The 14,525-nt window shown below is 42.7% G+C and overlaps 1 pseudogene; it reads left to right on the top strand.

Moving 5' to 3' along the window:
* Positions 1-1,622: 1,622 nt before the first annotated feature.
* LOC122729088 lies at positions 1,623-4,560 on the top strand (annotated as a pseudogene).
* Positions 4,561-14,525: the final 9,965 nt, after the last annotated feature.

The following is a 14,525-nucleotide window of genomic DNA, read 5'->3' as shown; positions in this document are numbered from 1 at the left end:
TGCCCAGCTGGTAGACTGCTTCCTTGCTCCTGGAGGGATTCACAGGCAGTTTTAGGTCAGTTTGAAGGGGAAAGTGGGAGAGCCTCTGGGGGTTGCTTGCTCACTGAAAGCTCAGTTTTACTACGTTGTAAGTGATGTCTCAACAGCCTCTCCAACCCTCTCAGCCTCATTCTCAACAATATTCACTACTGGGGCATGTACACTAAGCCTTGAATTTTTAAACAACCTTACCCTAGACCCTGGAGGTCCCAAGATCTCAGTTTCCCTTCCAGGATCATTAGGTGTTTGGAGGCTTCTCTAAAAATGAGCTTTTCTTTAAGTCCTTAAAGAAATATTCAAAAAGACTTCAGTGACATGCTGGCAGTCGGGTGGTTAAACTGTTGATTAGTCATAGCAGATCATAGCAGGCTGGGTAGAGGCCTAACCCTTAGTGTCAGCTATGGAGTCTGGGGTTTCTAGGATTATTTTTTAAAATATCGGATGGGGACGTGCAGAGGCTCACTGGGCTCAAGCCGCCCGCTGCTCGCTGCCCGCCGGCTCCCTCCTCCGAGCTCGGATGCCCGCCAGAGCCGACGCCAAGATCTACATCAATCACTAATATATGAACCCCGCCCACGTGGGCTGGAATGGCTCCCCCTTTGCCAGGGCGCCTGCCCCCCTCTAACCCTGTACGCGGGGGTCCGAGCACGTGCCCTCTGCTGCTAGTCATCCACGGTTCGTGTGTAGTTGGAAATAATAGAGATCATAGGTGTTAAAAAACAAATCATACCAAGGCATGCGTTAATAGAAAATATCAATTCAGACATTGGGACTGATTTCACCTCCAGAGCATTCTAAGGAATGAGGAAGGCAGTAGAAATAAATAGGAATTTTCATAGTCCTTGGTCTCCTCCTTCTTCAGGAAAGGTGGAAAGGAGGAATCAAACCTTAAAGAGGGGCCCCCACAAAATTAATACTAGAAACCAAGTGACCTTGGACCAGATGTTTGCCCATAGCTTTAATTAGGATAAGGACAAGCCTGAGAAAAGATATTGGGGGGAAGGCATCTAGGTGTCGAAGTGGATAAAGCACGGGCCCTGGATTCAGGAGGACCTGATTTCAAATCCAGCCTCAGACACTTGACTAGGTATGTAACCCTAGGCAAGTCACTTAACCCTCATTGTCACACAATTGTTTTTTAAAAAGAAAGAAAGAAAATTATGTGTGTGTATATATATATATATACATATATATATATATATATACACACATATATATGTGTGGGGGGGTCTATTATACACACACACACACACACACACACACACACACACACACACAGGGTGGGGTGAGGGAGTAGGCTTAAGTGATTTGGCCAGGTTCACATAGCTAGTAATTGCCAAGTGTCTGAGGCAGATTTGAACTCAGGTCCTCCTGAATCCAGGGCCTGTGCCCTGTTAACAGTGGATACCCTGTGCCACATAGCTGAACTGAAGGGTATATTGTTAAATAATTATATACTGGTACTACCCTCTTCTCTGTCCCAATTTAGGATTAAGGGTCTTTTCCTTCAGACCCCTCCTCTGGATTTCAAGGTCCCCAAAAGCCAACCAGCTGACGGGGTCCTCAACAGATCCTGGACTCTCCATCTCATCTGGCTCATCATGAATGGTGCCCCTTCCCCTGAGGATGGCGCTGCCCCTTCTCCTCACCCTCTCCCATCACCACCACCTTCCCCAGGTTGGCAGGAGTTCTGTGAATTTGCAGCTTGGGAAGCGGCCTGGACTGTGCCCGACGCTTCCACCTCTACTGGGCTTCCCATCCCCAATACGCTGGGGATGAGGCAGCCTTCTCCCGACGTTTTGCTCTGCTCTTCTTGCAGCGCTTTTGAGGCAGAGGTGGCCCGGACCTCGGGTTCCCTTTCATCATCTGGTCGGATGTGCCTTAGTCCTGGTGAGGAAACCCCATCAAGTGGTCCTTCCCTGCAGAGCTGTGGGAACAGTGAGCCTCTGACTGTGTGGGGTCATTCTCGATCCTCTGAAGACCTGGCTAGCCCTCTCCCTTCCTCAATGGCTTCAAACTCGTCAAAGCCTCAGGTGAAGAAACGCTTCTCCCTGAGCTCATTTGGGCGCTCAGTCCGAGGGATCTTCCAGTGGCAGGGAGCGGGTGACCCCCCCCCCTCTGTAGTGGGACCTTTGGACACCTCTGCCTCAGGGCTACCTGGCCTGGGTGGGGGTGGTAGCGCCAGTGAGGGGCCAACTAGCTGTGGGGCATCCCCTGGGGAAAGCTTTGAGATGCAGACATGAAGGAGGGCAGGGGGACCCTTAAAGGATGGGCAGAGACAGAGCACAGACAGGAGCTGCCCTTGGCACCTAGGGAGAGCCACGTGGACCTGCCTCAGGGGGCCTGTGGGGGCCTCTCAGACCATCCCTCAGCTTCTGTCTCCCCCAGCTCTGCCTCCACTGCTGCCTCCCATTATGACTCAATGGCAGTGATACCCTGCAAGGTGTCTCACTGATTCCCTATTAAAAAGGGGCCCCCAGTGGGGAAAACTAACCCCCCACCAGCCCCTAATGCTCCAGACACCACAGGTTCCTTCCTGTCTCAGGAGGAGGCAGATGGAGGTGATAGGGATGACCTCCTCTCAGAGTACCCTTGGTTCCATGGAACCATCCTTAGACTCTAAGCTGCTGAGCTAGTGCTTGAAGGGGGTGCTGCCAGCCATGGTGTCTACCTGGTACATAAAAGCAACATGAGGATAGGGCAGTATGTCCTCACATTCAACTTTGAGGGCAGAGTCCAGCACAGTTTTCTTACCCTGAATGACAATAGTCAGTGCCGGGTGCTACACCTCTTGTTCTCCACAGTCTGTGACATGCTGGCATATTTCAGTGTCCCACCCTATTCCCCTGGAGTCTGAGCCCTTCAGCCACGTTACCCTCACCCAATATGTTGAGGCCCCACGGTGGCCAAGAGGCAGGGAAGGGGCAGAGGGAGTGCCCAGGAAGATGGGGTCCACTCAGGAGCCATCAATAACTCCTTCCTATACGGAGGAATACACCCACATATCCAGGTCCCCCTTTCTCTCTGGCCCTGGGTCAGGACCCAGGATGCACCCTCCCCAGAGAGGTACAATTAGTCCCCTTGCCCCTGATTGTCTAGGGGATGGGCCTGTTGTTAGAAGAAGGACCAGAGCCCAGCCAGAACAAGGCAGAGTTAGAAGTAGAGGACAATACAGACCATGGGTTGAGGAGAGTCCCAACCTAAACTACACAGAGGAGACAAAGACAATATTTCCTTAGCTCTTTTGTCAGTCTCCTCTGGGTAAGTACCTTGGTTTCCTTTTTGGCAGTTGGTTTGAAATGGAAGGAAGCACTGTCATCCTATTTCTTTTCTCTTTGTGGAAGAGGTTAGCAACTGAAAAATCTAGGTAGGGCTATGGGACCGCTCATAAGGGTTCATCTCTTGCTTTTGCTGTACATTGTTGTGCCTGTCACACTTGAACTATAGTTACTGTTTTAAAAAGATGAACATTCTGTTATACTGTTATACTTGGCACTTTTTTTCTTACATTTCTTTTTCTTAAATGTTGCCCACCACTACAAGACCGTTTTCCTTGCTCTAAAATATTTATGTTATAAAGAAAAGACATTCTTCTGTTCAGAAATATTCAAATGTTATGTATATGATGGTAAAAAGAAAAATAATCTGGAATAAAGGTTTTGTAAAGATTTATCAGTTTAGTGTGGAATTGTGCCCTATCTCCCCCTCCTCACTTTTCTCAGCTTGTCCCCAAGCCTCATTAAAGAGTGATTGCCACACCTCATTTCATTATTGCATGAATTAATTATCCATTCACTTAGTGCTGTGCACAGGAGGGCTCAGTGGGAACAGTGCGTGCACCTAATGAGCCAAGTAGGTCAAACTCATTAGAACGAAAGAGAGAGGTGTATGCCCCAGAGACTCCGGTCTTCCGATTTGGCAGAAGCCTCAGACCTGCCTGCTTGGGAGTGTGCTACCCTCTCCCCTTCAGCCCACCACTCAGGGCTGACACTCTTCCCTCTCCACCACCCCGTCGCCCACACACCGTCTCTGCGGCCCCCGCGGCACTGAGCGGGGGGCGGGGGAACCACCCCGACTCCTGGCGCCCCATGCAGAACTACGGCCCGCACCAACTCCGCGGCTAGGGATTACTCCGCGTCCAGGAACCATCAGGAAATAGAGGCACGGCGGTCCCCTCCCCTGCCTGCTCACCTCCACTCCCCCACCGCCCCTGGTGCCCGCCAGAGGTGCTCGGTAGAGGTGCCCGCCAGACCTCCCCACGCAGGAATACGCCCCTCACCAACTCCGAGGTTGAGGACTACGCTCTGTCCAGGAACCCCAAAGTAGAGGCACGGTAGTCCCCCTCCGCTTCCCACCCCCAACGCCCCACGCACCCCACCCCTACCCTATCCTTCCCGCTGCCCGCCCGCGGTGCCCGCCAGAGGTGCCCAGCAGACCTCCCCACGCAGGAATACGCCCCTCACCAACTCCGAGGCTGAGGACTACGCTCTGTCCAGGAACCCCAAAGTAGAGGCACGGTAGTCCCCCTCCTCTTCCCACCCTTCCTCACCTCACTCCAAGAATTTTTAAGTTCTTGTACCTCTACTGAATCTTTTACAAGAAGCACGGCTGTCAACTTTTTTTTAATGTAAATCTGTAGAACTTTAAGCACAGTCCCATAAATCCGGGGGTTATACAAACTTTTCAATACAAAGAATTTGAGATATGACAGATTCTGACAATTTGGGGTTCATGCACAGAAATGAATGATTCAAATACAAATATATAGACGTGTTTGTGTCTGGTGGGAAACATCTCCGGGGTCGGGGGGGGGGATAGAGGAAAAAAGAAATTTACATGAAAACTTTGTGATAGAATTTAAAGGAATATCAAGCTATACATAATAGATCTCCAATTTTGTCTGCAGCGTCTTTTTGGCTTACTAAATTATGGAAATACATGTTTTATTGCCTAAATTCAAAAGAAAGACAATTTAGAGAAAATAAAAACAAACGACCTGTGAAGGGATATGATGAAAAGAAATGAGGGACATGGGGAGAACAGAACTTTTAGACCTCAGACTATATTATAAACCAGCAGTCATAAAAACTGGGGTATTAATAAAATGATAGAGAGATGAATCAATGGAATAGATTGCTCAAGGGAGATTCAGAAACAATAGAACTCAATAACCCAGTGTTTGATAAAGCTGTAATAGGGTACCTTGGGTAAAATTCCAGATTTGGTAACAACTGCTGAGAGAACCAGAAAGCAGTCAGGAAGGAAATTAGGGTTAGACGGCCATATTACACTGTACTCTACATTCTGAAAAGTATACAAGACCTTAGGGCGCAGCTAGGTGGTGCAGAGGATAAAGCACGGGCCCTGGCTTCAGGAGGACCTGAGTTCAAATCCTGCCTCAGATTCAATAAGTAATGCTAGATTATTGTTGGAATTTACTCAGAATGTTTGGGTACATTATTATGGTTTATTATTTTCTTTACATGAATGTACTTTCTTTTTGGCAGTGTTTACTTTCTGATATTACATAATGGGAATAGAAAAAAAACTGAATTTTGTAAGATTTTGAGGGGATTTAATCTTAAAGATCATCTATTTCAACCTCCTCATTTTATATTTGAAGACAGTGAAAACCTAAATAAGTGTGAACTAGAGTAATTTAAAAATAGTTGTCTAATCTTTGATCTGAATGATTTAGGAATTTAATGACTGAGCAATCTTCTTAGCCCACATTTCTAGGGCTCCAGGTCCCATAAAACCCTGTATCATGTTCTACCCTATACTGCTATATTGTTATATTGCTTTTAGAAAGGGGCTGGTTTGTTTAGCCTCTCATGGGATCAAGTGACAAGAACACTTTGAGCTGTGACCCTTGGTGAATACTTATAGGGGAGCCCATGTTATATCTCTAGAAAAGCTGAAAAAACTTACAATGACTAAAGACTTTACAAAATAATATTTTAAAATTTTGAAACTATTAAAAATAACTCAAATATCTCTGTTCCAGTCATTCAAGTGGCAATAGTTAATATCTATGTTATAAATACTGAACTACCCATTGAAGTCTGTTAGCAAATGATTAGTGGTATACCAGCTCAAAATCTTTTCCCAAAATATTTATTTTGGTAGTTCATTCCAAAATTGCAAATAACTCCAAGAATGACAGAAACACAAGTATTTCTACAAACTATTTTAAGATTTTGTAATGATTTAGACCACTCAAAAAGGGTTTATTGGATATCTACTACATGCTAGGCATTATATCAATTGCTGGGAATATAAAGAAAGAAAAATACAGTCTCTACCCTCGAGGAGTTCCCAATCCAAAAGTGGAGGCAAGTTGCTAATAAATACATATGAGAGATACACCATATGCATATATAAAACAAGAGAGGTAAGGCACTGGAATTAAGAAGGTTTGGGAAAGGTTTCCTGTAGAATATAGGATTTATCTAAAACTTTAAGAAAGGCAGAGTCCAGTCAGTGAAGATGAAGAGGGAGACCACTAGAGGCTTGGGGAAAAGGCAGAGAAAATGTCTGGAGCCAAGTGATGGAGTATCTTGTTCATGGAATAGGAAGGAGGCCAGTGTCACTGGGCCAAACAGTAAATGAGGGAGGAGTGTAAGGTAGAAGAAAATTGAAAAGGTAGGAAAGGACCTAGGTTATGAAGGAATTTCAGTTACAAACAGAGGATCTTATATTTGATACAGTAGGTGTTAGGAAACCAGTGGAATTTATTTAGTAAGAAGTCAATCGACTCTTTAGAAAACTGAACAGACAATGGACTTGACTGGGGAGAAATAGGTGTCAGGGAAACTAACCAGCAAGCTATTGCAATTTCCTAGGCATGAGGAGATAAGGGTTCACACCAGAATAGTGGTGGTATCAAAAGTGAGAAAGGACATATTTGTGGAATATTGCAGAGATGAAATCATGAGGCCGTTGCGGTTTTTGTTTTTGTTGTCCAGTCATTTTTCAGTAGTGTCCAACACTTCGTGATCCCATTTAGGGTTTTCTTGACAAAAGAATGGAGTGGTTTGCAATTTCCTTCTCCAGATCATTTGACAAATGAGGAAACTGAGGCAAACGGTGACTTGTTCAGGGTCACATAGCTACTAAGTGTCTGAGGGAAAATTTCAACTCAGGAAGATTCATCTTCCTGACTCTAGGGCTGAAACTATATCCACTGTACCACTTAGCTATCCATGTGCCACTTAGCTGCCCACAGATTGGATATGGGAAGTGAAAAATAATGTGAAATCAAGAATGACACCTAGGTTGTGAGCCCAAGGGACTAGGACTGGAAGGATGGTGGCACCCTCAACAGTAATTGTGAAGGGAATAAGCATTGGCATGGTACCTACTATGTACCACCGTGCTAAGGGCAGAAGTTAGAAGGGGGAAGATTTGGGAAGAAAGATATCAAGTTTAGTTTTTAACATGTTAAGTTCCAGGTGTCTGTTGGACATCTGCTTCGAAATAGATAACTGTTGGGTAGTTGGAGATGTGAGAATAGAAGTCAGCAGAGAGGTCAGGGCTGGATAAGTAATCTGAGAATCATCAACATAAAGATTATAATTTAATGGATGGCAGCTGAAGAGACCTAATCAGTGTGGCTACTGAAACTCCGTAACTTACTGTCATTTTGGAAAAAGTGCCTTTGAAAGTACATTTCAGGCTTTGCTTATAATCTTCATAGTCCTTTAAATAAAGCTTTGACTTTATCCTGATATTTATGCAATTATAAAGTCAGGGAATGTTAAACTTAGAAGGGATTTTGAAGATTATCTGTTCTACCCAACTCATTCTACAGAAGAAGAAAATAAAGCCCATAGAGATATGCCTTACTAAAGGTCACATGGCTAGTTAGTGCTTCTGGGAAGCAAGGTGCTTTGGTATTTAGTAATGTATAGTTTAGTAAAAAAATTCCCTGCTAACTTGCAGTTGGGAGACATGAGTGAGTCTTTCTTTTTTTAGAATTTTATTTTCCAAATTACATGTAAAAGCTAATTTTGACATCAATTTTTTTTAAACTTTGTGTTCCAACTTCTCTTCTTCCTTCCCTTCCCTTCCCTTCCCACCCCCCACCCCAAGAACTCAGATCATATCATCTTTAAATTCTTAAGGGCATGAAAAAGAGAACTCTCTGCTAGTATATTGCAAAAGCATCTTAATTTCTGTCAACAGCAAATTTATGTAACCATTCTGTAATTGCATCTTTTTTTTATGAGTGAGTCTTTGAAAGAAGATTCAGGATTGAAGTTGATTTGGGTTTGTGATGTATTAAGAATGGAAAAAAAAAAACATAAACTATAGAGAAGAGGATGTTTTGTCTTGAGCACAGATCTGCAGCATCCTAAAATGAGGGTTCCCGGGGCAACATGGAAGGAAAGTGTATAGAGTCAGTGAGCACATTAAATAAGGAGAATGCAAACAGCACAAAAAGTGAACAGGTCACAGAAAGACAAATGGGCAAATCATGATGAGCAACATTGTCTTCTTTTCAATATTGTTTTCATAAATTCACAGGATTTTGAGCTGGAAAGCACATTAGAGATCAGCTAATAAAACCCCTTCATTTTACAAGGTGGTAGTGGAGCAGAACGGAATTCCTGAAAGATTAAAATGACTTCCTCGGTGTGCAGACAGTAAATAAAAGAAACTGGATTCTAACCCAGGCCCTCTGATTTAAAATCCAAGGCTCCTTCTGCTCCACTCCACTGCCATATGCCTGGAGACATATAGTCACACTAGACACAGAAGGTACTTTCACTGCTATAAAAGCTCCCACACCAATAAAGTACTTGTGATACAGAACTATAACGATAGAAGATGGCAAACCAGGGCAAGGAAAATGCATCCAAACGTAGAACTGAAATGAAGTGTGGATCTCACTAAGGTACACATTTGGACATTGATGATGGAAAAGACTAACACAATTGTCTTCACAGTGAGTGACTTCCATTATGCTAAATAGGAATTTACACTGAATAAGCAAAGGGAAAGGATAGGTGATTAGTCTGGTTTTAAGCTTTGGGAAAAGAAAGATGTGCTTAATGCCCGCTAGCATAAACTGCTTTTACCCTCACTCTACTAGTAACTGGATAGCATTTATGAGTGATTTGTGGTTCTATTTTAGGAACAAGATCCTTATTAAGACTGAATAATGGGGGCGGCTAGATAGCACAGTGGATAAAGCACCGGCCCTGGATTCAGGAGTACCTGAGTTCAAATCCGGCCTCAGACACTTGACACTTACTAGCTGTGTGACCCTGGGCAAGTCACTTAACCCCCATTGCCCCACAAACAAAACAAAACAAAAAAAGGCTGAATAATGGGGCAGCTAGGTGGCACAGTGGATAGAGCACTGGCCCTGGAGTCAGGAGTACCTGAGTTCAAATCCGGCCTCAGACATTTAACACTTACTAGCTGTGTGGCCCTGGGCAAGTCACTTAACCCCAATTGCCTCACTAAAAAAAAAAAAAGAAAAAAGAAAAAAAGAAAGACTGAATAATATACTACTTAGCATTTTCTCCCTCCAAAATTAAAACACATGTGCCTCCCCCTCCCATACACAACTGGAGGCATTCGTTTATGTAATAGACAGACTTCAAAACCAGTGTTGAATCCAATTCAATTTTCAAACCTGCTATTGAGAATCTCAAATTGTTTCCTTGTGATCTGTTAAGTGAAACCCTCTTGCAATCATAGATCGTTTATCTAATGAAGATTTTCCATCAAAGGAGCTCAATAACTAGTCTTGATTCACATTTCATAACTTTCTAGTTGAGTTCTCTACCTAACAGGAAATTCCAGCTCATAAAGTTATAAAGTTGAGCCCGAATGAAGTTTAATCACTTTTCCTCATATTTATAACTCTAAGACATACTTCTCTCAACTTTTCTTAAGTCCCTTCATTGTACATAGAGGGATATAGAATTAAAAGTAGAGGGGTTCAGGGGCAGCTAGGTGTCGCAGTGTATAGAGCACCGGCCCTGGAGTCAGGAGGACCTGAGTTCAAATCTGGCCTCAGACACTTAACACTTACTAGCTGTGTGACCCTGGGCAAGTCACTTAACCCCAATTGCCTCACTAAAAAAAAAAGGTTGGAGGGGTTCCCAAGACCATTTGGTCCAACTCTTTCATTCTGCAGACTTAGGAACTGAAATCAGGGTGAATAAGTGCCTTGTCCAAGATCACATTTGGTATTAAGCACCAGTGGAGGGATTGTTTGCTTTTTTGTTTCCTTGTTCAAATAGGAGGGCTTCATAAATTTAGAGCTGGAAGGGACTTAGCAACAACCTACTTTGCCTTTTACCCTTTATTTTACACAGGTAGTTACTGAGGCTCCAAAAGGCTGTTGCTAGCCCAAGGTCACATAAACAAGGGAGATCTTGGATTTGAACCCAGATCCTCTGACTACACCAAGATGACCTTCTCTAATTGAGTCAAAGTAAGCACTCCCTACTCTGCCAGCAATACCACCACAACCATAAAAAAAGCGCTCCTCATGGAATATCTTCCTCTTTTCTATCCTTCATGGTACCTTTGACAGTATTAGCAGGTTTCAATTAGATTTTCCATTCTTGTTTCCAGACTCAAAAACTCAGAAGTAAAGATACCTCAGAGATTATTTGTCCCAGCCTCCACCTGAGCTGCAATATTTTTTTTGCCTGATTAATGATACAATCTCTGTATCTCAGTGCTTTATAATTCATTTCTTTTCACTTTTGGAAAGTTTATCTTAGGAAGGTATTCTGTTTACTAAACCAAAATATGCTTCTCTGGACCTCCCATTGGCCCTGATTCTACCCTTCATGGCCAATCTGACAAAAATCATGGAGCCTTTGAGTTGGAAAAGAGCCTTGAGGTCACCTAGTCCAAAACCCTCATTTTACAGATGAGAAAACAAGGTCAGAGAAAATAAGTGGTTTGCCCTGGAACACACATCTAATTTCTCTCCCAAGACATTCTTTCCAATATTTGACAATAGCTAACAAATTTCCCCTAAATTTTCTCTTCTCCATCCTAGTTATTTCCACCAAGACTTTCAGGCCATAGCATCAAGTCCCTTCACTTTCCTAGTTGCATTAAAGCCTGTCAGTGTCACTCCTATATTGTATATGGCAGCAGCCACAGGTATTTGTAAAAAAGAAAAGTGGCTCTTTGGGTGCTTTACTAAGAGATATAAGGGGGCAGCTAGGTGGTGCAGTGGATAAAGCACTGGCCCTGGATTCAGGAGGACCTGAGTTCAAATCTGGCCTCAGACACTTGACACTTACTAGCTGTGTGTCCCTGGGCAAGTCACTTAATCCTCAATGTCTCATGCAAAAAAAAAAAAGAGAGATATGAGAGAGAGAGAGAGAGAGAGAGAGAGAGAGAGAGAGAGAGAGAGAGAGAGAGAGAGAGAAGGAAGTGTGATATAGTAAACAGAAAGATAAATTTGGAATCAGAAAAAAATACATGGGTTGAAAATCTACCCCTGACACTAACTGAAAAAAGCCCAGTTAAGGCACTTGTCTTCAGTTCTACAAAATGAAGATTGATACCCACATTATGTGTGTCAGAGAATTGTCACATAAAATGCTTTGGAAATTTGAACATACTATATAAATGTATATCATGGTAGGTATACCATGATATAGTGAATATCACACATTTTCTACATGTGTTGGTTGAACAATCAGGCATACCAATTCCATTTGGGACCTCAGATTTTCAGGGTAACTATTTTAATAAAGTCAAGTTTAGCAATTCCTTCACACAAGCTTTTTCTGAGCTATATATCAACCTTTTTGAAACATCTGAGAAATCTGCCACAGATCCATCTCTCGAATGCATTCTTAGGATCACTATCTAACACCCCAAATTATGACCAAATTGTATAGTATGATTCTAATTAACCAGATTGTCTTTAACCAATCAAATCCAAAGCGATGAGAAGCTGAAGTACAAATGCACTTCCAACCTTATAAGCCCAGGCAAAAAGCCAGCCTTTTTAGAATATCTGTCACTAACAGAGCTGGAAGGCACCTTAAAGTTCATTTAGTCCAGCCTTTCTGTTTTATATAAAAGGAAGCTGAAGACTAAAGTTGTCATGTGACGTGGTTAAACAGTGTTGATTGTAAGTGGCAGAGCATCTACGAGGAGGAAGGCATGGCACACATGCACATCATTATAATACAAAATAATGCATCACAAATTTGTAAGAAAGATGATGAGTGAAGTCAGAGGGGCTCTGGGAAAGCTTCGTGGAGATGGGTGATTGCCAATAAGTCTGAAAAATAGGCAGAATTTCAACATAAGCCTGTGTATATATGAGAGAACCTCAACTGCCAGGGTTAAAGGTCACATGAGCATTACCTTCTTTTTTTGTGTGCGTGCACAGGTGCCCACGGGTACTTCTGGTCTAGAGAGGACTGCTGGATGGCCCTGGGTAATGCATTTGGAGCTTAGCTTTTTAAAAGACTAGTGGACAGCGCCATCTAGAGGACAAATTATTCTTAGAAAATTTAACAGGAACAAATTGCATTCCAATTTTCTCAGGTGAATGAGGGAGAAGGGAAACACTAGAAAGTAAACAAAAAGATCTGGATTGCATTCTGTCAAGTTATTTGGGGGGAAAGGAGGGAGAGGCAACATGTTCTGGAATCAATATCAAAAAGGCAACTGTGGCTGGGTAGGCCTCTTCCACTAGACTGCAGATTCATTTGGCTTGGAACCAAATGAAAACGGAACAAAGAGATTAATAATCCCTTTGTGTTTATCTTCCAATTCTATGTTTTGGGATCATTGGGATCTCCTCCTTCTTCCTGTGTTTACCTATGTGCCTGCCAATCTCCAAGTAAATTACTGTGTTTTCAAGTTACAGTGAATGTGTCACTTAATCAGAAGTCAACTTTGTAGTAATCTCAGCTATGAGGAGACCATGGTGTTGTGGTAGTAGTGCTGGATCTGGAATTGGATACCCTGAGTCCAATGCCTGCCTCTGTGGCTAATTGGGTGATAGGTAGTGTCGCGTCATAATAGATAGTTACTAGATTGAAGTCAGGAAAACCTGAGTTTAAATCTTATGCCTCACACTTATCAGCTGTATGTCTTTAAGCAAATAACTTAATCTCTCTAAAGTTGACTTCTCAGCAACACAGTGATCCAAGACAATCTGAAAGGACTCAAGATGAAACATGCTATCTGCCTCCCGAGAAAGAAATGATATTGTCTGAATACAGACTGAAGCATACTATTTCTTTCTTCCTCTTTCTCTCATTCTCTCTTTCTTTCTCTCTTTCTTTCTTTCTTTCTTTCTTTCTTTCTTTCTTTCTTTCTTTCTTTCTTTCTTTCTTTCTTTCTTTCTTTCTTTCTTTCTCCTTCCTTCCTTCCTTCTTTTCTTTCTTCCTTTCTCTACATAAGGAAGACAACTCCTGGCATAGCATCGCTCTGGGTTCTCAGCTGCACCTGGAAATGTGATCCTCTTCTATGGGTGAGTACAATTCGAAGGATACCCCTTCTAAAAAGGAGGGCACAAGTGAGGAAAGGTGGAAAGGGAGGGCCAGAACTTATCAGAGGAAAGCTGCTGGATGATTGGCAGTAACTGGAAACAGCAGTGGAAAAGGTACATAAAGTTGGGGAGAGTCAGGCAGGACTTCAGATCCTGTCCTAGACATTTGTTAATTGTGTAGCCTTGGGCAGTCACTTAATCTCTTATCTTTGGTTTCCCCATTTAGGAAATGGATATGATTATAGAATTTACTTCCCAGAGTTGTGAAGATCAAATGAGATAATCTATTTAAAGCATTTTGCACACCTTAAAACCCATCTGAATGTTAGGATTATTATTATTTATTATTAATAATATTAATATTTAGGCCTAATTTTGTCAGTCATTAGCTTTGTGACCTTGAGCAAGTGCTTTCTTTGGACCATAGTTTCCTCATCTGTTCAAGGGGGCAATGTTTAAAAGGGTTAAATTGTTAATGTTAAATGTTAAAAGGATTTGGGGGGGGGCAGGGCAATGAGGGTTAGGTGACACAGCTAGTAAGTGTCAAGTGTCTGAGGCCAAATTTGAATTCAGGTCCTCCTGAATCCAGGGCCAGTGCATTATCACTGCTCCACCACCACCACCACCCCCTTCCCTCCCCCATTAATAATAGCTTCTTTGGAGTATAAGCTCAGTAACAGTCTTTAGTTCATAGAGTATGGACATTTTAATAACTTTATTTATATAATTCCAAATTGCTTTCCAAGAGCCACTTTTAATATTTCATGATTCCAAACTTTTTCTATGAGTTCTGAGAAGGGAGAAATCATTATGTGTTGAAATGGACTGGAGGAAGGATTTGAAATAGGTCGTAAATAGGTCTTAAAGCCCTTCTAAGAGCTAGATAAAGTGTGGGGGGGGGAACTCACTTTGGGAGAATGGAAGCAGAGTGGCCCTAGGGAAATAATATTTTAGAAAAATTAAATTTCCAGGTTTAGTAAAGATGGAG

This window comes from Dromiciops gliroides, chromosome 5 (assembly GCF_019393635.1).
Source record: "Dromiciops gliroides isolate mDroGli1 chromosome 5, mDroGli1.pri, whole genome shotgun sequence".
NCBI classification, from domain to species: domain Eukaryota; kingdom Metazoa; phylum Chordata; class Mammalia; order Microbiotheria; family Microbiotheriidae; genus Dromiciops; species Dromiciops gliroides.
The sequence above is the reverse complement of the archived record's forward strand: the minus strand, read 5'-3'. Positions and strand labels throughout refer to the sequence as shown.